Below are 21,913 nucleotides of genomic sequence, written 5' to 3' on the forward strand. Positions count from 1 at the left end.
CATATGAAAACATGCTCCCAAGATAGGGGTAGAGGGTTAAGAGTACAAGCTACTATGTATAAAATAAATAAGCTACAAAGATGTAATATACAGCACAGGGAATACAGTCATTGTTTTGTAAGAACTTTAAATGAAGTGTAATCTATGAAAGTACTGAATCACTATGTTGTATACTTGAAACAAATACAATATTGTAAATCAACTATATATCAATTGAAAATAAAAACAATTAATAGGATTCAGAAACAAAAATATCAACAGTAAATCAGAGTTCCATTTATTAATAAAGACAACTAAACCTGAATGGTATATAAAATAAGTAGGAACTATTCACCACCTGGAACTACAATTTTGAAACATCTAGAAAAACAGAAAAATCTGAATTAAATTAACTTTCAGAGAAAACTAACAGTCATTAAAACCATGTCACACTAGAATGTAAACATCTGTATATCTCAACCTAAATCCCCACAAATTAGCAAGCAACGTCAACATAAGCCAATTTAATTAGAGAACGTTCTGAGGAGGCCAACTGTATTCACTTAAAAAGCGAAAGCATTTTTGGTTTTTGAATAAAACTATTAAAAGTCCAAATATTTCATAAACTTAAAATTCCTTTCCACTATTCACAAGTATTTTCAAAATATGAAATTAACAAGAGCTAAGCAAATTTATTTCCCCTGAAAAGAACTTACAAGAAAATTTCTGTAATCTTCTCAACGGTAAATGTCACTTTTAATTAAAAAAATCAGTTAAGCTCTATGGGGAGAAGAAAGATGGATATAGAGAAAGCACAGTATCTGACCCCCCTCCCCTATATCCACCCCAGCTCCAATCAGACGTCCACCATGATACAGATGAAATGACCAGGGCTGTGAAGCTGCCTCTCTGGAAAGTACAGGGATTTAAGGTACACAAACACAGCCAAAAGACAACTTCACAAGTGTGTGAGAGCACACGATTACAGCCCATCAACTCAGCACCTAGAGCTCTGAGACTAGTTCAATAACAACACGAAACATCAGGTTGCAACTTAAGTGAGCAAAAGGTGATATTAAGATTATCACTGAGTTACCTCAAGCAACCCACAAGTTAGTAGATCCTAAAAAGGGGAGGGAGAGGCTGTTATAAACCTCCTAGAGACCAACGTGGTCATCATACTAACAGCATTAAAACCTAGCACACTTTACCTCTGTAATTCTGAGAAAACACCCACTGCTGAAAGCTAAGACTTAACTACTAAGATAGTAATCTCAGGAGTGTTTAAACAATAAAAAATGGAAAACTAGATATCCAACAACAGCAGGGAAAAAAAGTGTAATATACCCTCAGTAGGAAAACTATGTAGCCATTAAAAACACAGGATCTAAAATACATAAAATGAGGCTATTTCCCGTTTAAGGATGAGAGCGTGTATACATACACAAGCATCCATATGGGGAAAAAAGAAAATACATATCCTCAAATGTAAACCATGGTGGTTATCTCTAGCTGGTGAGATTACATATGTCTTCCTTGTTTTTCTGTTTTTTTTTTTTTAAACATTTCCATCATGAATACGTATTTCCTCTGTAATAAATTTCTAACAATAAAATTTATAAATAATCTTCCACTGATCCTGCTGGTCTTGTGGTCAAAATAAAACTTCATTAAATCTTAATTCCAATCATTCTTTTCATTAATAAACAGGGGAAAAAAAGAACTTAAGAGTGATATCTTAAACCCACCTAGAAAAATAAATAAATAGTAAACAGGAGAGTCTTCTAACACATCCTGGTGCTAAAGAAAGCCAAAGCTTAACTTGTGGTGATTTGTACTTAGAGGAATCTCTGAGAAACCAAAAATAAAATGAGAAAGAACATTCTGACCAGACTCCTCCGGACAACTGGGTACTGCATGCTCCTGGGGCAGTGCACAGAGGTCTCCAGACAAGCATGAACTCCTCCATTAGGGCCAAGACTGAGAGGGCACAGGGGAGCCACGAGCCAAAAGGGTGCCCAGGAGGGTGAGGAGCAAGGCAGGGGAGAAGAAGGACAAGGTATCGCCAAATATTGCTGAGACATGACCAAGCACTAAGAGTTAAGAAAAGACAGGCTCTCTGAGCCTTTCTGTGCTTCAGAAAGTACTCACGTGAAGTCAAGCTTGCGCACTCCTAATCCTCCACCTGGTAAGATCATTGGTGACCTCTGAAACTGTACTCTGGCAGGGGAGAAATCTGACGGTAAGGAGGTAATAACAGGGAGGAGGAAAGTGAGGTGACGTAAACACCACTGGTTCAAATGAGAGGGAGGAGAGACAGTGCGGCCAAGAGACATGCGGAAACAACACATCTGTAAGCAGAGAAAGGAGCTAGTAAAAGAGGAAGGCCTCCCAAGGGACCTGGGAAGGCAGAAATGTGTAATTTTGCAACTTGATTATAATATTTTTAGAAAGGAAATTAACATTCATCATGCCAGATACATGAGTCCTTCCAGCGTCTCGCTCCCTCTCCCCAGAGCCCACCTTCTTTTATACCACACGGTGACTTGTCCAAGTAGAAAACTAGAATCTTTGGACAGGACAGGGATTCCGCATTTCCAGATGGTATTTCCTAAATAGTTCCAACCTTACTTTAAGATACACTAAACCACTATTTGTGACCCAGATCAAAAAGTTCACTTCACACGAACAACAAAAGCATCATTCATCTTATAAAACTGGATTTTCGAGCTGAGGCTAAATGGGAATTCCTTAAAGCTCTGCTATAAAGTCATGCCCTTTTCAGAGTTCTCACACAACTAGGAGTCATGGAAGTGGTGGAAGAACACGGGAGGAGACTAAGAGGGGAGGATGCAAGAGGCAAGTTCGTTTCCCTGCCCACCGCCGGAAACACACTGGTCTTGTGCTAAGAGGGAAAGGCAGGAACTCCCCTTGATGTGGGAGAGAGGCCCATTTTGAAAGTAAAAATTAAAGTAGCATTTCTCAAATATCCTGTGATGTGTGAGATATTCAAAGGGCTTTAAGGCCGGGGGTTGTAAACTGAGCCTAATAAGAACGTTAACGGATACTATGCCACATTATCTGAGACTCAGGCAGAGATGAGGACACATGCTGGTATCAAAGAAACTCGTCTCAGCAACCAACTACCCCAGTACTAAGCAGAAATCACCCTCCCTCCCCTGCCACGACGCAGCCAGTGTGGACGGAAAAGACCCTCAGAGAGGTGAATGAGGAGCAACGAAGACTGAGGAAAACGTCAAGGTCTCCAGTAAGGTCTCAGTGCTAAAGCCAAAGTCTGGGTTTTGGTCCTTAACTTACTTCCCCGCAGCATTGGACACCGAGAGTTACACCTTCTCCCGGCTTCCAGGACCCCCCTCTCCTGGCTCTCCTTTCACTTGTCTAGCCAGCCCCTCCTTTGCACTCTTCTTCAAGTTGGGGATCCCCCTGAGCTCTGGCTGGGCCTCTGCTCAAGGTGGACACACTCATAGCTTCCTATCAATTTTACCTACCTCCTCAATCCAAATCAAAACATCTACCTACTGGAATACTCTGTCAAAGACCCACAGGCACCTTGAACCACCAAGGCCAACACTTACCCAAAGTCTCCAAATCAGCTCCACTTCATAAGACAAGGCACAGGGCTCTCCCAGGCACCCCTGCCAGCCATTCTTGACTCTCTCTCCTACAAGTGAACCGTTACCAGTCACCAGCCCCATCCATCCACCTCTTCAATGTCTCTCAACAGCAGCTCGTGCTCCAGCCCCACGACACCACCTTCTTTAGCCAAACTGAACTCCCACTGCACCCTGCTCCTGTGGTCTCCCGTCTCCCTGATGGTTCTGCTTGCCTCCTACCTGGGCCAGTACCCAGCAGCAGGAAGATGCTTAACAGTAACATCTACCATGACTGCCTTTTGAGAGCGAGGCCCGCTGTTCTAAGAGTCTTGCACAAATTTTATATGATCCTCACAACATCTATATTTTACAGATGAGGAAGTTCAGGCATAAGGAAGTTAGCTAACCTGCCCAAGATCCTACAGGAGTAAGTGAACCTGGATTTGAATCCTGTCAGTCTCCAGAGCCGGTGCATTAAGTGCTCCACTGCCTCCCAGTAAACACTATGGGTTTGAATAAAGAGTCGATTCCCTCAAATGAGGTAAACACTGAAAAATATCCACACAATTTTGCAATCAAGATATTAATCGTGATGTAAGCAGAAACCTCTCTCATTAGGGGATGAGGAAAGAGTGAGAGAGTCTCATTTTTTAACAGTTGCCATTTAAAATGTGCCATGTGCCGGGCACCAAGGCCTCACAGCACCGCTAAGTGGACATTACTATCCTCACTTCACAAAGAGGAAACTCAATCAAAAGAGGTTACGTAATTTATACAAGGTTATACTACAAATAAGTGGCAGTAAGTAATTAAGACTGACTTAATTCATCTGACCCCATAAACTGTGCCATCAATCGCAATCCCAGGCTTGGTAAGTCAGTTTCAAGTCAAATGCCAAGTTGAAATGAAAAACAAAAAATTTCACGACATGGATAAAGTGTATCTAGTCACTGACTTCAATAAAACCATAATTAAGATTGATTTTCCTGAAGTTTAAAATGGTTAACTTATTTCCCATCTCTGGCAAGGCAACTCCTACCTCAGCACTCTCAACAGAGTATAAAGCAAAGATGAATGGGATCTTCTGCCAATGGTTTCTGGTTTCTTAATCTGATACAATTCATAGTGCACAAGAGACTTCACAACAACTAAACAAATTTAAATGATCAAAAGAGAAATTACAACAGAAAGTAATTTCAAGTCTCAGTTGCTAAATGTGCATTATAGGCAACATTGATACTCAAATATTAAGATAAAAGGAAAGAATAACATGGGCTGATATAATTTCATGTCTGTAACTAGACTTATTTCCAAAATTCAGCTTTGGCTGTATTCCTACTCACTTGTAAGTAATTAATGCATTGCTCCATTTTCAAAGTCATAATATAAAATTACAGAAACTTCCAACATGCTCTCTCTCTAACAAACAAATTCATCTTAGTCCCAAAACTGAATATAATTTCTTTGTTCTCATTTTTTTCATCATTGACCTACTTAAAAGCCAAATTAAAAGTATCCCTATGTTAAAATTTAATGATGTGGAGGTTAATTAACAGATATTTAAGAAAAATCATGAGCGATGACAAGATTAAATGAACACGAAAAGCTCAATATGAAATTATAACATCCAAACTCAGTGTAAAGACTGAGAGATGTTCTGAAAACAGTATTTTTAAACAAACAGCACAAAAGTCCAACTAGCAAATGACAATACTTTGCAAACTATCATAACCAAAAGTTGTCCTATAGTCCTCAGGACTAGACTTAGGTATATAATTATACACCAAAAGAGAGTTGTAGACCTCTGGTCAAATTTATTTTGTGTCTGGGAAAGATTATTTAAGGATTTCCACGTTTATCAAAACAATTCCTAAACGTAAATTCAATTTGCTAAAAACTCTATCTTTCCTCCATTTTCTTCTTTTTTTATTTTAATTGGAATGCCATATTTAAAAAAAATTTTTAATTCTAAAGCCCTCTTACATGGCAGTGTTATTCTGTGGCATGTTAATATTGACAAAATCATCTCACAGACCTGCCATCCCTGTTAGAACCACCCTTTTTCAAACATTTGTCTATAACAAGAAGGAAACAGAACAATGGGTAGAGAGGGAAGAAGAGTCAAAATGAAACATTAAAAAGTTAAGATGCTCCTGAACATGTTTAAAGAAAAGCTAAGGTTAAAGAAAAGTGAGGTCTTAAGACTAATCATGCTGTTCCAGAGCAATTACATGGCATACTATCGAACAGCTTTGAATGTTCTTCAACAACTGGGTTAGAAAAACTAACAGCATCTCTGTGAAATGAACTAGGTGTCATTCAAAACACTCAGGAGATGGCTAATTTGCCATTTATCACTTGGCTGTAGTCAGAGCGTTAGACTTGGAACTAGAGTTGTACTCCTGCAAACTAAACACAGGCACTGAAACAACTTGCAGACACCAAAGTTTATTTCCTGATTGTTAATACCAGACAGGAATTACAATCAGCATCTTTTTCGTTGTCCTCAAAATTAGTTAAGCACTGCTTCGTGCCACTGGCTGTTTAACAGAACAAGACAAACTCATCAAGTGAAAACAATTCTCAATTTCATCGGTGAAAACAATTTCTAGTACCCAGAAATCTACCAGGAGCCAGGCTGGGAAGCATACGATTTTCTGTCTCACAAAAGCAATTAACACATTAGCAGCTGCCTTCTAGGCACCTACTGCCCAGCTACCCAGTTTAGGTGCCCTTCCACCAAGTGGCCCTAGGTTTTTCATTTCCCAGCTAATTCTGAATCACCCAAATCCTCCTGATTCTTCAAGGTCCACCTCAAAAGTAACTTCCTTTAGGAAGCCTTTTCTGATCCTAACGGTAAGAAAATCCTGAATAGCTGGTCTCTCCATATGGCAATTAGGTCCTGCCACACTTTATAGCCTATTGCTTTCTCTAAGTTCCTGGTGGGTAGAAACCATATTTGCACTTAGGTCTGTCTTTCTGCCCTGCAGCAGCTGCAGCTACAGCCCCAGAAGAGAAGGCTTGCTCAATCAGCATTTGGTGATCTCTGTACCCAGATGCCAGTGGCAGTCCTGATTACAGTCCACCTCAATTAGGTCACAAAAATTCTCCCTGTACCTTTACTAGGAATTCAACACAAGGCCTCCTTACTCCCAGAGAGTAAAACAGGCTTGCAATCATGAAGTATACCTTAGCTGCCCAACAGGTCTATTTCCTCCGAGAATCCTTAGATAAAATGAGGAATCCAGAAGATGCTCTGACCATTCAAGAGCTGATGGCGCATTCACCTACAGATGGGATGGATACAAAATGCTCATACCCCGAGCCAGCCAAAAAGAGTGCTACAGGCACAAACAGATTTACCAGTCATCATCAACCCTCGGGTGTTTCCTCCTTCTAACTCCCAGAGCGGACTCACCTTTGAGGCAGGAAAGTAGCAATTCAGAAGGAGCAACAATCTTTCCTGCTTTGAATCAGACCGCAAAGAAGCTCATCATTCAACACAGCGAAGGCTGTAATCTGCTAGTTGAAAACTAAATTACAGACATCAGATTCTTCAACAGAGGCCCCCTCACCAGCTGTCCATCGGTTAGGGTGTTTACACAATTCGAAACAGCACAACAGGCCTAGTTTTATTTCTGACAGTGCCTACCAAGGGAAATAGAACTACATGCCTCTAGATTACCTTGAAGCCACTCCTTAATATATTTTACTAAAACATGAGTGACGATAATAATTCACCCTATCTTGGATATTTACCGAGCTACACACACACACACACAAATACCGCTATTTCATTCTAAATGTCTGCACAGACGCAAGTCTCTCCCTTCCATCTTCCTTCTGAGATGTGTATCATTTGCAAACGGAGGAGTAACGCAAACACTACCCAAAGTCAAAAACAGCAAACTACCAAAATGTTCCCCGGAGGCCAAATCCAAATTATTCAGGCCTCAGCTCCAGACGTGAGAAGTCTCGCCATCTCGAGGGCGGGCAAGGAAGCCTGGCTCCGGGGACGCGAGTGGACAACCCCGGTGGCGAGCGACCAGGCCGAGGCCATGGGCGCAGGCCAGACCCGGGCCAACGCGGGGCGACCCCCACCGACAGTTGGGGAGGGGGCTGCGGCCCCGAGAGGCGAGGAACAAACTCGGCAAGCACGGCCCTTCCTGGCCCGGCGGTCAGCCCCGGCTGAGCTCCGACCCCGGCCCGCCCGCTCCAGCTCACCCCGCCCCGGTGGGCAGCGGCGCGCCCCGGGCCCAGCCGGGCCAGCTGCTCGGCGGACGCCCGCGGCAGCTCGGAGCTCACTCGCGGCGGCGCGCGGCGGGCCCGGGGCCGCTCGGCACCATCCTCCCCGCCGCGCCGGCGGCAGCGTCTGGCTCCGCGGGGCCGACGCGAGGACTAGAGGCCAATCCGGCTCCCGCCGCCGCGACACAGGCTCGTCTCAGGGTCCGGCAGCCGTGGTTTCCGGGTAGAAAAAACGCCACCGCCAACGCTGCCTTGACCTCTGACACCTGGCAACCGACGGCGGCGCGGCCGGGACAAGACTCCTCGGTCACGGGCGACAGAGACCACGCCTCCTGGTTGGGTCTTGTGGGAGCTTGCGCGTGAGTACGTGGGCTGCTTGCGTGAGGGCGTGGTTTGTGTGTTTGAGAGAAAGATGCCGTGTGTTGAGTGTGCGTGGTACACGTTTGTGTATCTGTGTGTGTCAGTGTGCATTTTGTACAAGGCTGTGGGCGGTGCATGTATGTGAATCCGGGCTCGTGTTTAGTGTGTGATGGGTGTGAGTGCAGGGTGTGTGCGTGCGTACGTGTGTATGGTGTGCGTGTGTTTCTGTACTCCTGTATTAATCACTGTGGATGTAAGTACCATTTGGTACAAAGTTACAAAATAAGTTTTAATTATTTTAAATAATTTTGTAAAATAAATTTGGCATTGTCCAGTAAACTTGAAGATATACATCATTTCTGGAGAATATGTTACCCTGGAGAAGCACTTGCACGTCGGCACAAGTAGACCTAGTAATGTATATAGCACCATTGTTTGTAATCGCTAAGAACTGAGAGAAGAAACAAGTGCCCATACAGTCGAATGCAAAAATAGATTTAGGTGTATTCATATATAATCAAATACAAAAGAGCAGTGAAAAGAATTGAAAACAGCTGACATAACAATGGGGCTCAACCTCAGGAATCAAATCACAAAATAACACACTGCAGCATAATTCTAATATATAAAATTCCAAAAGAAGCTAATCTAAGTGACATATTGTTTAGACATGTATACATAATTGGTAGAACTCTTGACAAAAAGCATGAGAAAAGATGCACAAACTTCATGTTAAGTTTTAAAAGGATGGACTGGGAAGGAAACACACAAGGTATTTCAAAGGTAATGGAAAAGTTCTTTATCCTAAAAAGGGTCATAGGTACACAGCCGTTTATTGAATTGTTATTATTTATATTTTATGCATAACTTAAATTTTTTATTTTGTATCAACTAAATAGTTAATAAAAATTAAAACTACACTATGATGCACCATTGAACTAGAAAGTTGGCGAGTGTCCTGAAGATGCATGACAAAGGCAGCAGAAGTTGCCAACTATCTTAAAATAGATCAGACCTAGATGTTGATGTGAAGCCATTCAAGAGTCAGAAGAAGTAGACCCAAAACATATCTTTTGACAAAGGGATTAATAGCTTTCAGCTGGCTTTCAAAAGAAGCTGCTTAACTTCCAGCAGAAAGTAATTAAACCAAAGATAAAATTTCTATCCTCAAGATTATACCCTCAAACTTAAAGTTGTCAGAGCAATCCAAATTATAAGTGGAGGTTTTGACAAACATGCCAGTGCAAGTAGTGAACAACTACCAGTGGCAAGGCTAATTTAAATAGTTTGGTGATTATGGATTAAACTTAAACTTGGATTGTGAAGGTGAAGAGCAATGAGTGGGTCATTGTGTCAGGATAAATGGATGCTGTCATAAATTAAAAATAACTTTTATGGGGATGTAAATGTAGAGTGCAGTGCTTAGTGTGTACGAGGTCCTGGGTTCAATCCTCAGCACCTCCATTAAAAAAGAATTTTAAAAAGCAGTAAAAAAAATTTAATTAATTTTATAAACTCTTTTGTCGATTCTGTGCATCAAAGTCCAAATAGAAAAAAAATTTACTATTTTTATACACAATGTAATTTTTTTCTGAAAAGCTGTTATTGAATCAATGAACATCTTACACTGGATGAAATATTAGAATCAATAAATGCTTGTTGAATAAGTGAAAGAACAGTAGACATTTCATAAAAGAAATATGAATTCCAACAGACAGGAAAAGATGTCACTGGTAATAATGATGAGGGACTCACTGAGGATAAGCAGATAGTTTGCTGGGTGGGACAGCAGAAAGGAGAAGGGGAGGCTCTGGTTGGAGGTGGGCTTTGGGATCTAGTCCTAGCTCTGCTACTCACTGTCTGTATCACCTTGAGCAAGTCACAAACACTCTGAACCTCACGCTCTTCATTCCTAAGGTGGAGGTGCCAGTACTAGCTTATTCAAGTTGGTAAAAATCCTCCAGATACTCCATAAACTGTAAAGCACTATCCAAAGATAAGTTCTGTGCTGTGAGAGTTAACTGGTAGGACCAGAACTAACCTTGGCTGTTTTGTGGAAGTTACAGGGTACTGAGCCCTGATCAACACACTGATTAACAGTATTGCTTTGTAACCCATGGCTTCAAAGACCTTCAGGGTAGTTTATGTCAGCTTCTCAGCATTATTTATTGATAATAATCAGACTGATGACTTACACCTGGTCTCAGCAAGACCCCACAAAGGGCTCTGCATTTGAGGAATCGAGCTGGACTATGCCTATGTGACCAGCAAGATATTTTTAAAAAAGGGGGGGGGACTCCATTTTGCCTCCCTGTTCCAAGGTGCCAAGTTACACATGTTGATGGTTCCTGATCCAAGAGAGAAAGTCAGTTCTGTCTTGTCTCTTATAGAAGATGGACAACAAGCCCTTGCTCCTGGTCTCTCCAGACCTCTTGCTATGAGACAGCCTTTGGCTGTGACGCATGTCCTATTTTAATGCTGCTGCTATGTAGTATCTTTTTCTGTAATAAATTGGACATTGTCATTTAGGGTCCTGTGAGTCTTCCTGAGCAACCTAACCCTGTTAAACCCTTCTTCATTGCCACCATTCATACAGTAGGTTTCAGAAGTAGGATTTACTGAAAAACCCCTAACTCATTCTTCACTCAAAATATGGCAAAGGCATTATTTTAAAAGAAAAGGGCTGATTCTGATAAAGTGGATGAAAATGAACAAGTTACCCTTGGTTTCATGTTGCACAGACTTTGAAATGAAATACTCCTTAATAATAAAACTTTCCAGGGAAATCTGGAAGCAAAAGAATCTGAACTTCAGGAGTAAGAAAAATGGATCAGAAGGAAACTGCAAACCAATGTCAGGTCAGCTAAAACTTCAGTTCTGTGGTTGCTGCTTTGAGCAATAGCAAAACAAAAGCAAGTTCAGAATCTCCCTGGGTTGAGCTGTGCCTCCTCTGGCTGAGCTATAATTTTTGATGGATCAGCTAAGCCTGTGAGACCCATGACAACTAAGAAGATAATTCAAGTGGGGAGAGATGACAGTGGAGCGAGGGCAAGACACCCTGGAAATAAGGGACTATTCAGTGAAGGAATAGAGTCACTTTGTAGATCATTACAGACGTTATCCTGATACACCTTTGTTAAAATGACTCCTGAGAATTTTAGAACAAGGGGCAGTATCTCTGCTTTCAACACTACTAACCAGAGAGAGAATATTTGGGCTACCCCACATCCTGTTGGCTAATACTTCTGTGAGGATGCTTCATGGAGAAGCCCCTAGACTAACAGAATGGATCAACAGGAGGGCCCATCATACATATCCAGAGAAGGGCAATTTTACTGCCCCTCCCTTTGTCAATAGCACATACTGAAGCTGCAGAAATCCTGCAGGTGCAGGCAGGGTTGGACTATCCACACACTTACAGAACCAGACTCCCACATGGGATGCTCCTCACCCAGGCTATGACCGAAACTATAACGAGAAAAATCCCACCGGCATTGGCACTATACGTGACTTGGCTACTGAGACCAAAAGAGAATGTAAAAGAGGCAGTCACAAATCCTTTATCCCAAGGACCACATAGGGAATTTCAAAACTGGAAGGAAAAAAAAAAGTTAGATGGTGTAGCCACTTTGGAAAACAGACTGGCAGTTCCTGAAGAAGTTAAACATAGGGTTAATATTTGAGCCTGCAATTCCACTCTGAGAGACTCAAGAGAATTAGGTCAACACAAAAATGTGTACACAAATGTTCATAACAGCATCGTAATGGCCCCAAAGTGGAAACAGCCCAAAGTTCATCAACTGATGAATGGATAAACAAAAGATGCTATATCCGTGAGATGGAACATTATTTAACCATAAAGGGGAGGGAACTACTGATACACGCCATAACATGGGTGAACGTTGGAAACATATTATATGAAAGAAGTCAGTAACAAAAGACCACATATTATATGATTCCATTGACACGAAATGTCCAGAACAAGCAAATCTGTGGAGACAGAAACCAGATTATCAGTCGCCTGAGGTGAGAGGCAACTGGAGGCTGATAACCAAAGGAGGGGGAATGATAATGTGCAAAAATTGATTGTGGTAATGGTTATGCAACTCTGTAAATACACTAAAAACCATTGAATTGTACACTTTAATTGGGTGAATTCTATGGTATACGAATTATATCTCAAGAAGGCTGTTTTAAAAGAAAAGATTCGGACTTTACAAAAGAAAGAAAATCAAAAGAAAGTGAGTAACTTTATAGGCTCTAATCATGTGGACATCTTTAGACAGTTAATTTTTAAACAGAAATTAAAAAAGGAGGAAATTGACAGAGCGCCATTAAAACCTTGATAGAAATTTTACGGGAATCTTGGGTTCCCACAGCTACGTCTCCTCAAAGCTCCCAGGAAGTAAAATCCCAAGACTCGGAGAAATGTCAGAACGAAAACGTTCCAATGAGCCTACATAGCATCAAATTCCGAAATGCCCACTTTCAATATAAAGGCAGCAGTTCCTTGTCCCCTACTTGCAAATTTTCCTTAAGATTGAGATTATTTCCAATTTTAAAATAACCGACATTTCTTATTTTAAAGAAAAAGGCCAGGGTCTCTCTTTTTTTTTTTTTTTTTTTGGAGGGGGAGGATAATTAACTTTATTTATTTTCAGAGGAGCTACTGGGGATTGAACCCAGAACCTCCTGCATGGCAAGCATGTGCTCTGCCACCTGAGCTATACCCACCCCTCAAGGCTGGGGTCTCTTGACCCAATTCCCAGTGGGTTGGGTTCCTAAGGCCTTCTACCCTGTATGGGTGACACGGCCAGGGGTGGAGAAATAACTCTTCTAGTTCTGTTGGAGACAGAGCAGTTCCAGTCCTGACTTGGCCTACAAATGAGCCCCTTAGGGGCAATGGAATTAATCCAGGGGACTGTGGGGAGGCTACTGAGCGGGATCAAAGTCTGGTTAAAAATTGGAATATGGGGTTTTTTAAAATGTACGCTTTGGTGGTATCTCCCTTACCTGCTCTGCTCTTGTGGTGGGGCTGGGTGTATGTGGGGTGGGGAGGAATGAGAGAGCAACTTACACAGGAGTCTTCCCTGCTGTACCCCAGTTTTCTTTGTCACAACTGGATCTGGTAGTCTCTGAACCAGAACTACAGTTAAGGGCCCCAGAGGCTGGCACTACTCCACCACGAGACACCGTGTCCATGAATTTGGCCCTAAGTGCAGGAATTCCTAAGGGATCGGAGGCCCTGATCATCCGTTCCCCACACCCCGCTATGCTGGAGCTGACTGTTGGAAATGCTGTGTTGCCTAGCGGACAGAAGCGTTCTACTTCTCTGCACTTACTCAATCAGAATTTCAGAGGGAACAAATGGATTCAAATTAATGACAGACAGAAGACGATGAGATCGCTGCTGACGGGGAGGGAAAGAAATTGTAAAAGGGAATCTCTATCTTACTCTCCATGCCTGTGGGACGCTTAGAGCAAGAGAATAAATAGACCTCTCAGCTCTGACTCAGAAGGTCTGTGGGGCAAAGTACCTGTTTGCCAAAACCTCCTCCTCCTCTTTTAAAGAGTCAACAAGTGATCTGACCGCTGTGGAAAACAGTTTGGCCTCAGAAAGTTAAACACAGAATTACCACGTAACCCAGTAATTCTACTCCTAGGTACACACCCGAAAGACTTGAAAGCAGGAACGAAAACAGATACTTTTCTGCCAGTGTTCATCATACCAGTATTTGCAAGAGCCAGAAGGTGACACAACCTAAATGTCCACCAACAGATGACTAAACGAAACGGTACATACATACAATGGGATATAATCTTAAAAAGGAATGAACTTCTGATACCTGCTATGACACGGATGAACCTTGAAAACCTTATGATCAATGAAATAAGCCAGACACAAAAGAACACATATTATGTCACGTCCATGAAGCCACTGGAATAGGCAAATTCATTATGACAGAAAGTAGAATAGAGGCTCCTGGGGGCTGTGGGGGCATGGGGGATGAGGAGTTACTGTTTAATGGGGACAGAGTTTCTGTTTGGGATGATGAGCAAGTTCTAGATATGGGTGGTGGTGACGGTTGCACAACTTTGTGAATCTACTGAATGCCACTGAACTCTACACTTGGAAATGGTCAATTTTATGTATATTCCACCAAATCTTAAAAAGTGAGCTGAGAACATGAAAACTAGTGAACTTCTGGGCATGGTCTGTGTCCTCACAGTGGATGACCAGGTAGGAGGTCTGACTGGGTGGCCATCTGAAACAGGACAAATGTGGCTGTGCCTTTGGGTTCCCACTTCCTCTCTATATGTTAGTATAGAGGATCTCTGTGGGGACGCGACCTGGGGGAATGTTTACCTGGTTACATATATACCAGAGTATACCAATGGATAACGATCTGAAGGAACACTCCATGGTCACTCTGTAAGCCCAAAACTGTTCTAAAAAAGTTTATTTTAAAAAATTGTGTGGGTATTAATTGTGATGATGTAGGCTTAAGACAGTCACCAAAATACAAAGGTAGAAGGTTATCTGCTGGAGGTCTCATCTGTCATAAGATTATGTGTAAAAATAGCTATTTTGTCTCATTGTGGGTGGAAAAACCTTGAGGAAGTGGACAGGCAACTGGGACATTTGAATCGCTGACAAAAGGAAAAGAATTAGGCGTAATTTGGTGAGCCTATCTTCCTGAGACTGAAAAGCCAGAGATGCCATAGGAATGGTTATGAGAAGCATGGTGGCATTCCCAAACCAAAGTGTATTTGGGAATATAGTCAATGACTATGTAATATCTTTGTACGGAGACATATTGCAACTAGATTTATCATGGTGATCATTTTGAAAAATATAGAAATATTGAATCACTATGTTGTGTACCAGGAAATAACATTATGTTGTAGGTCAACTATACTTCAAAAACAAACAAACTCATAGAATAAAAAAGAGATGAATTTGTGGTTAGCAGAGGCAGGGGGTAGGGGAAGGGAGAATTAGATGAAGATGGTCAAAAAGTACAAACTTCCAGGTATAAGATAAATAAATCCTACGGATGTAATGTACAACATAAATATAATTAACACTGCTGTATTTTATCTATGAAAGTTGAGAGTGAATCCTAAGGGTTCTCATCATAAGAAAAAAATACCTCTATTTCTTTATTGTTGTATCTGTACAAGGAGATGAATGTTCACTAGAATTATTGTGGTCATCATTTCCTGATGTGTGTAAGTCAGATCATTATGCTGTAGACCGTAAACTTACACAGTGCTGTGTGTCTGTCATAACTCAATAAAACTGGAAGAAGAAACCAAAATCTATTTAGAAGGGACTACTCAGTGGATCTTACCCTGGAGGACTCAACAGTTTGGAGTTTCTTGTTCATTTCCTAAACAAGAAAGCAGTTGGTGCTCAGTGGCAACCATGTGTCTGGGGGAGGAAACAGCGCTGGCCCCAAACAAAAGAGCCCTGGGACAGTCAGGAGCTGGGCCAGGTGTGGCTGGCCAGGTGGAAACCACTTTGAATGAGGAAAGACATAGTAATGAAAAACGCCTCCAAGTACACATAGGGTTGCCTCAAAGGCATCCTATTCCAGGAGAAGCGACAGGGGCTGGCGAGCTGCCTGGAATGGTAACGTGGTGCTGTCAAATGGGACTTGCAGTTGAGCAGACACAAGACCACATGGCCACGCCTAGTGGGAATGGCTGCACAGCCGCATGGCCGCACATCCACACAATGGGCAGGAATTCTCATAGCAGCAGCCCTGGCTCTGCACGTACAGGAGACGCAGCTCAGTGGAAGGAATTTTTACTGGAAAATGCAGCCTCTCAGAGTGCCATGACTTTGGTCCCACCACTGAGTGCTAACCATTCTTTCCCTCAAGTGCAACCTGCAGGTTGCACTCATTTTAAACTAAACCACTTGTAGTAACCTATAATGAAAAAGAATATGAAAACGAATATATGTACGTATATGTATGACTGAAGCATCATGCTGTACACCAGAAATGGACACATTGTAAACTGACTATATTTCAATTAAAAAAAAGAAATTAATAAAAAAGAAAAGTTGAAAAACCTCAAAAAATTTAAAAATTAATGATACCTCAATCAAGCTGGAAAAATGAACAACTAAGGCTGGGCAATTGTTCTAGATTAAAGGAGACTTAAGAGACATGTCCACTAAATGCAATGATTAATCCTGCACAGGAACCTGGATTTTAAAAAAACAGACCTATTAAAGACATTATTTAGAAAATTTGGATTTGGTCTGTTTATTGCATCAATGTTAAATTTTAAATAAATAAACCTATTTACCCAACTACTACCAAAAAAAAAAAAAAAAAAAAGAAAGTTGTTTAGGGGATAGAGCTCATATTAAGTGTTGTTACCACAATATAAATTTTAAAATAAAATAAAAAGAGTGGGGACCCTGGAGATAGCAGGGCTGGGTTTGAATCCTGGCTTCCCACTTCAGCTCTGTGATCTCGAGCAAGACACTCACATCTCTGTGCCCCCGCATCCTCTTTACCTGCAGGGTACCTGAGGAGGTTAAATGTACTGTTCTATTTAAAGCACTTAGCACGGTGTCTAGCATGAATAAAGCACTAATTTAGGCTACCTATTATTATTCCTTGGTAGACTAGATTTATTAGATACATTAAAGAGGCAGCACGTTTTAACTGCTTAACATGGTACTTTGTGCATAAGGGCTGAATACATATGAGATACTATGATTATTCCCCTGGGCAATTAAGCACGCACCTGGTGCCTCATCACTTCCATTGTATCTTAAACTCAACTAAATCTTGAGCTATTTGACTTTTCATATTTTTACAGCTGCCCATTTCTACTGGATTGTAAATAGGCTGAAGGCGAAGTCCGGGACACGTGCCTTTTTCAGTCCCTCTAGCACTGTTCTTTACATGGAGTCTGGGCTCGACATATATTTAAGGCATAAAATTAACATAGTTTAAAGGAAGAACCTTCTGCAGACCATCTAGTCCAGCCCCCTACTGTCTGGTTCATCTAAACACACAAAAAAGGAGCTCATTTCAGAATGAGTCACTGTTACTTACAAAGTAATAAGAGAAAGTTTCCATTTGAAATAGTGATCATGTCCATCCACCCCTCTGACTTTCCAAATTAGAGGAAAATGACCAGACTCCTCCTGCACTCCGCCTGTCCACCACCCATAGCAGGTGGCACCAGAATTTCAGCTTAATTCTGACGACAGACTCTCTTAGTGCTTTGAGGAGATTCCTCCGTATTTAAGAATGCTTACCAGTCCTCGGGCTGCCACTCCAAATCCAAGAAACTAGATTTCTTTCAGCTTCATTGACTTTTTATTAAGGGAGCAAGCAGTTTTCTTCTGGCAGTGAAACTGTTCAGCAGGTGCGTACTTCTGTAGAGGAAATTTAAACCAGACACCCACCCCTGCACACAACTCATTAATTTTTTAAAGAGGGGCAGGACTCAGAACCTTCCAAGAGGGTGATTTCCACCCCTAGAGGTGGCGTTCTGTATTGGCAACCACGGAGAGGTTGCCTGGGAAACCCTGTTTAGAGACAGCTGTGTCACTTTTAAAACAAATTTTTTTTTTTTTAGATTTTTTAAAACATTTTTTTATTGAGTTACAGTCATTTTACAATGTTGTGAACAAACTTCTCCTTTTAAGAGCTAATATGTACTATTACGGTTCTGTATTGCGCAGTGGTTTGGAGCTTTTGTTTTTATACTCTGAGAATAATTTTGTCCTATTTTCTAATGATAAAACAACCATGGCATTGTATAAAGATAGGAAAGTTTAGAAGATATTAAAAAGGAAAATTAAAACCATCTGTAATCCCCAGACCAACTACTGATGAGATCTTGCTGTATTTCTTTCTTTTTTTTTCCCCTCTAGCATTGCTTGGGATTTTGAATCAAATTTGGAATTATGTAAGCATATTTATGCTAGGATAGCTTTCTGCATAATTAGTCTTTAAACACTCCTCCTCTAAACAATTTGAACAATTTTTAAACTGCTGTCCTCAATATTTTTTTTATTGAGTTATAGTCAGTTTACAATATTGTGTCAATTTCCAGTGTAGAGCACAATTTTTCAGTTATACATGAACATACATATATTCATTGTCGCATTCTTTCTCAATATTTTTATATAAATTTTTTACTGTGTTTTTGATTATTTTCTTAGCATAGTTTTCTAGAAATAGTATTACTGTTCCAAAAAGTAAAAAGATTTTAAGGCTTTTGACACGCACGCAGCACTGACTTGCTCTCTGGGAATATTATAATTTATGCTTTTCTCAGTGAGGTACATTTCCCCATACACTTGTCATCATCAAATGCTATATTTGCCATAAAATTCACCTTTGCCAATTTGACAAGAAAAAAAAACCTATTGTTACTGAATTATTTTATATTTCTCTGATTACTAATGAGGTTGAGTATTTTTCATCTGTTGTCCATTTTTGAGTCTAAATGGTGAAATTTTCATGTCCTTTGTGTATTTTTAAATGCTTGATTTTAAAAATTTTCTTATTTGAAAAAGTACTTGAATTTTTTTTCATATTTGTATTGGTAATTTTCTTCATGATGATCTAATTGACATATAACGTTGTGTAAGTTTAAGGTGTGCCACATGATGATTTGGAACTATATATATTGTGAAATGATTTACCACAATATGGTTAGGTAACATAGCCATCCCTTCACATAATGACTACTTTTTGTTTTTGGTGAGAATATTTAAGATCTACTCTCTCAGTGACTTTCAAGTATATAGTCCAGTATTGTTAGCTCTAGTCATCAAGCTATACATTTAATCCTCAGAACTTACTCATCTTATAAGTGGAAGTTTGCACCCTTTGGCCAGCATCTCCCATTTCCCCTACCCCTCAGCCCCTGGCAACCACTTACACTGTTTCTATGAGTTCAGCTTTTTCAGATTTCAAATATAAGTGAGATCATACAGTACTTGTCTTTCTCTGTCTGACTTATTTCACTTAGGCTAATGCCTTCAAGGTCCTTCTGTGTTGTTGCAAATGGCAGAATTTCCTTCCTTTTTATGGCCAAATAATATTGGTGTGTGTGTGTGTGTGTATACATATACATACATATATATAAATATAAATATAAATATAAATATATATATATATATAAATGCCATTGGAATTTTGATAGGAATTGCTTCAAATCTATAGATTGCTTTTTAGCAATATTAATTCTTCCAAATGATGAGCATGGATTATCTTCCCATTTATTTGTATTTTCTTCCATTTCTTTCACCAGTGATTATAAATTTTTAGTGTATAGATCTTTCACCTCCTTGGTTAAATTTATTCCTACATATTTTACTGGTTTTGATGCTATTGTAAATAGGATTGCTTTCCTTTTTTTTTTATTAAAGTATATAGTCAGTTTACAATGTTGTGTCAATTTCTGGTGTACAGCACAATGTTTCAGTCACACATGAATATACTTATACTCGTTTTCATATTCTTTTTCACTGTAAGCTATTACAAGATATCGAATATAGTTCTGTGCTATACAGTATAAACTTGTTTATCTATTTTATATATATTTGCAGTCAGTATCTGCTAATCTCGAACTCCCAATTTATCCCTTCCCACTCCCTTCCCCTCTGGTAACCACAAGTTTGTTTTCTATGTCTGTGAGTCTATTTCTGTTTTATATATAAGTTCATTTGTCTTTCTTTTTTTTAGATTCCACATATGAGTGATATTATGTGGTATTTTTCTTTCTCTTTCTAGCTTACTTGACTTAGAATGACATTGTCCAGGGCCATCCATGTTGCTGCAAATGGCATTATGTCACTCTTTTTATGGCTGAGTAGTATTCCATTGTATAAATATACCACAACTTCTTTATCTAGTCATCTGTCAATGGACATTTAGGTTGTTTCCATGTCTTGGCTATTGTAAATAGTGCTGCTATGAACATTGGGATGCAGGTGTGTTTTTGAATTAAGGATGGGATTGTTTTCTTAATTTCTCTGATAGTTCATTATTTGTGTATAACAAATCAACTGATTTTTGTATATTGATTTTTGTATCCTGAAGCATTTCTGATTTCATTGATTAGTTCTAACAGTTGTGTGTCTGTGTGTTTACGTATAAGATCATATCATCTGCAAACAGAGACAGTTTTACTACTTCCTTTCTCACTTGGATGCCTTTTATTTCTTTTTCTTGACTGCTCTGACTAGGACATCCAGGACTATGTTGAATAGGAGTGGTGAGAGTGCCCCCTAATCCCCTCAACCTATACCTGATTTTAGAGGAAAAGCTTTCAGTTTTTCACCATTGAGTCCACTGAGTAACAAGTTAGCTGTGAGTCTGTGATATATGGCCTTTATTATGCTGAAGTATGTTCCCTCCATGCCGACTTTGTTGAGGGTTATTTTCATTATGAGTATTACAAGTAGATGCTGAATTTTGTCAAATAATTTTTTGCATCTGTTGAGATGATCATATAATTTTTATCATTTTGTTAATGTGGTATAGACATTGATTTCACATGTTGAACCATCCTTGCGACCCAGGGACCAATCCCATTTGATCACGCTGTATGATTCTTCTAATGTGAGGCTGAATTTAGTTTCCTAGTATTTTGATGAAAATTTTTGCATTTATATTCATTGGGGATCTTGGCCTATAATTTTCTTTTCTTGTAGCGTCCTTGTCTAGCTTTTGGTATCAGGGCAACGCTGGCCTTATATAATGAGTTTGGGCATATCCCCTCCCCTTCAGTTTTCTGGAAGAGTTGGAGAAAGATTGGCACTAATTCTTGTTTAAATGTATGATAGAATTCACTATGAAACCATTTGGTCCTGGACTTTTGTTTACTGGGAGGTTTTGGATTACTGATTCAACCTCCTACTCACATCAGTCTGTTGGGATTTTCTGTTTCTTCATGATTCATTCCTGGTAGGTTGTGTATTTCTTTTAGATATCCTATTTGTTGACATATAATTGTTTACATTAGTCTCTTATAATCCTTATGTATTTCTGTGGTAAATTGTAATGTTTCTTTCACTTCTGATTTTATTTATGAGTCTTCTTTTCGCTTAGATAGTCTAGGTAAAGATTTGTCAATTTTGTTTATCTTTTCACTCAACATGATGTCCTTGAGATCCATCCAAGTTGTTCCATGTTATTAAGAGTTCTTCCTTTTTATTTCCATTGTATGGATGTACCAGTTAGTTTAACCCATGAAGGGAAATATGGTATATTGCTAGTTTGGGGATATTCAAAATAAAGCTATTAACATTTCATGCATAGGTTTTTGCAGGAACAGACATTTTTATTTCTCTGGATAAATGCCCAGGAGTGCTACTGCTGGATTGAGTGGGATGTATATGTTTTATAAGAAACTACCAAACTATTTTGCAGAGTGGCTGTTGAATTCTACATTTCTACCAGCAATGTTTGAGAGATCCAGTTTCTCTGAATCACCAACAGCACTTGATATTGTCGGGTTTGGGGTTTTTTTTAGCCATTCTAGTTGACGTGTAGTGGAAGCCTGTCATGGTTTTAATTTACTTCTTTAAATGACTAATGACATTGAATGTCTTTTCACGGGCTTATTTGCCTTCCACAGATCCTCTTCTTTTGTAGCAAATTAGTGTTTTTTATTTTGTACCTAGCATATATATCCACAGGTACAACAATCAGTTATTACATGTT

General features: G+C 40.0%; 1 protein-coding gene across 7 annotated transcripts in view; it reads right to left on the reverse strand.

Moving 5' to 3' along the window:
* LOC102512548 (rab5 GDP/GTP exchange factor) overlaps positions 1-21,913 on the reverse strand; it is a 94,083-nt gene that overhangs the window by 16,419 nt on the left and 55,751 nt on the right. Inside the window, exon 1 of one of the 7 annotated variants that reach the window (XM_032460346.1) lies at positions 7,899-8,081. The exons of 4 other annotated variants lie outside the window; for them this stretch is intronic. The gene's annotated coding sequence lies outside the window, so the exon portion shown is untranslated. Of the gene's footprint in view, positions 1-7,506; positions 7,528-7,817; positions 8,082-21,913 lie in introns of those variants that run through there. 2 more of the 7 variants (XM_032460345.1, XM_032460347.1) reach the window with 2 other exon arrangements.

This window comes from Camelus ferus, chromosome 18, assembly GCF_009834535.1.
Source record: "Camelus ferus isolate YT-003-E chromosome 18, BCGSAC_Cfer_1.0, whole genome shotgun sequence".
In the NCBI taxonomy this organism is placed as follows: domain Eukaryota; kingdom Metazoa; phylum Chordata; class Mammalia; order Artiodactyla; family Camelidae; genus Camelus; species Camelus ferus.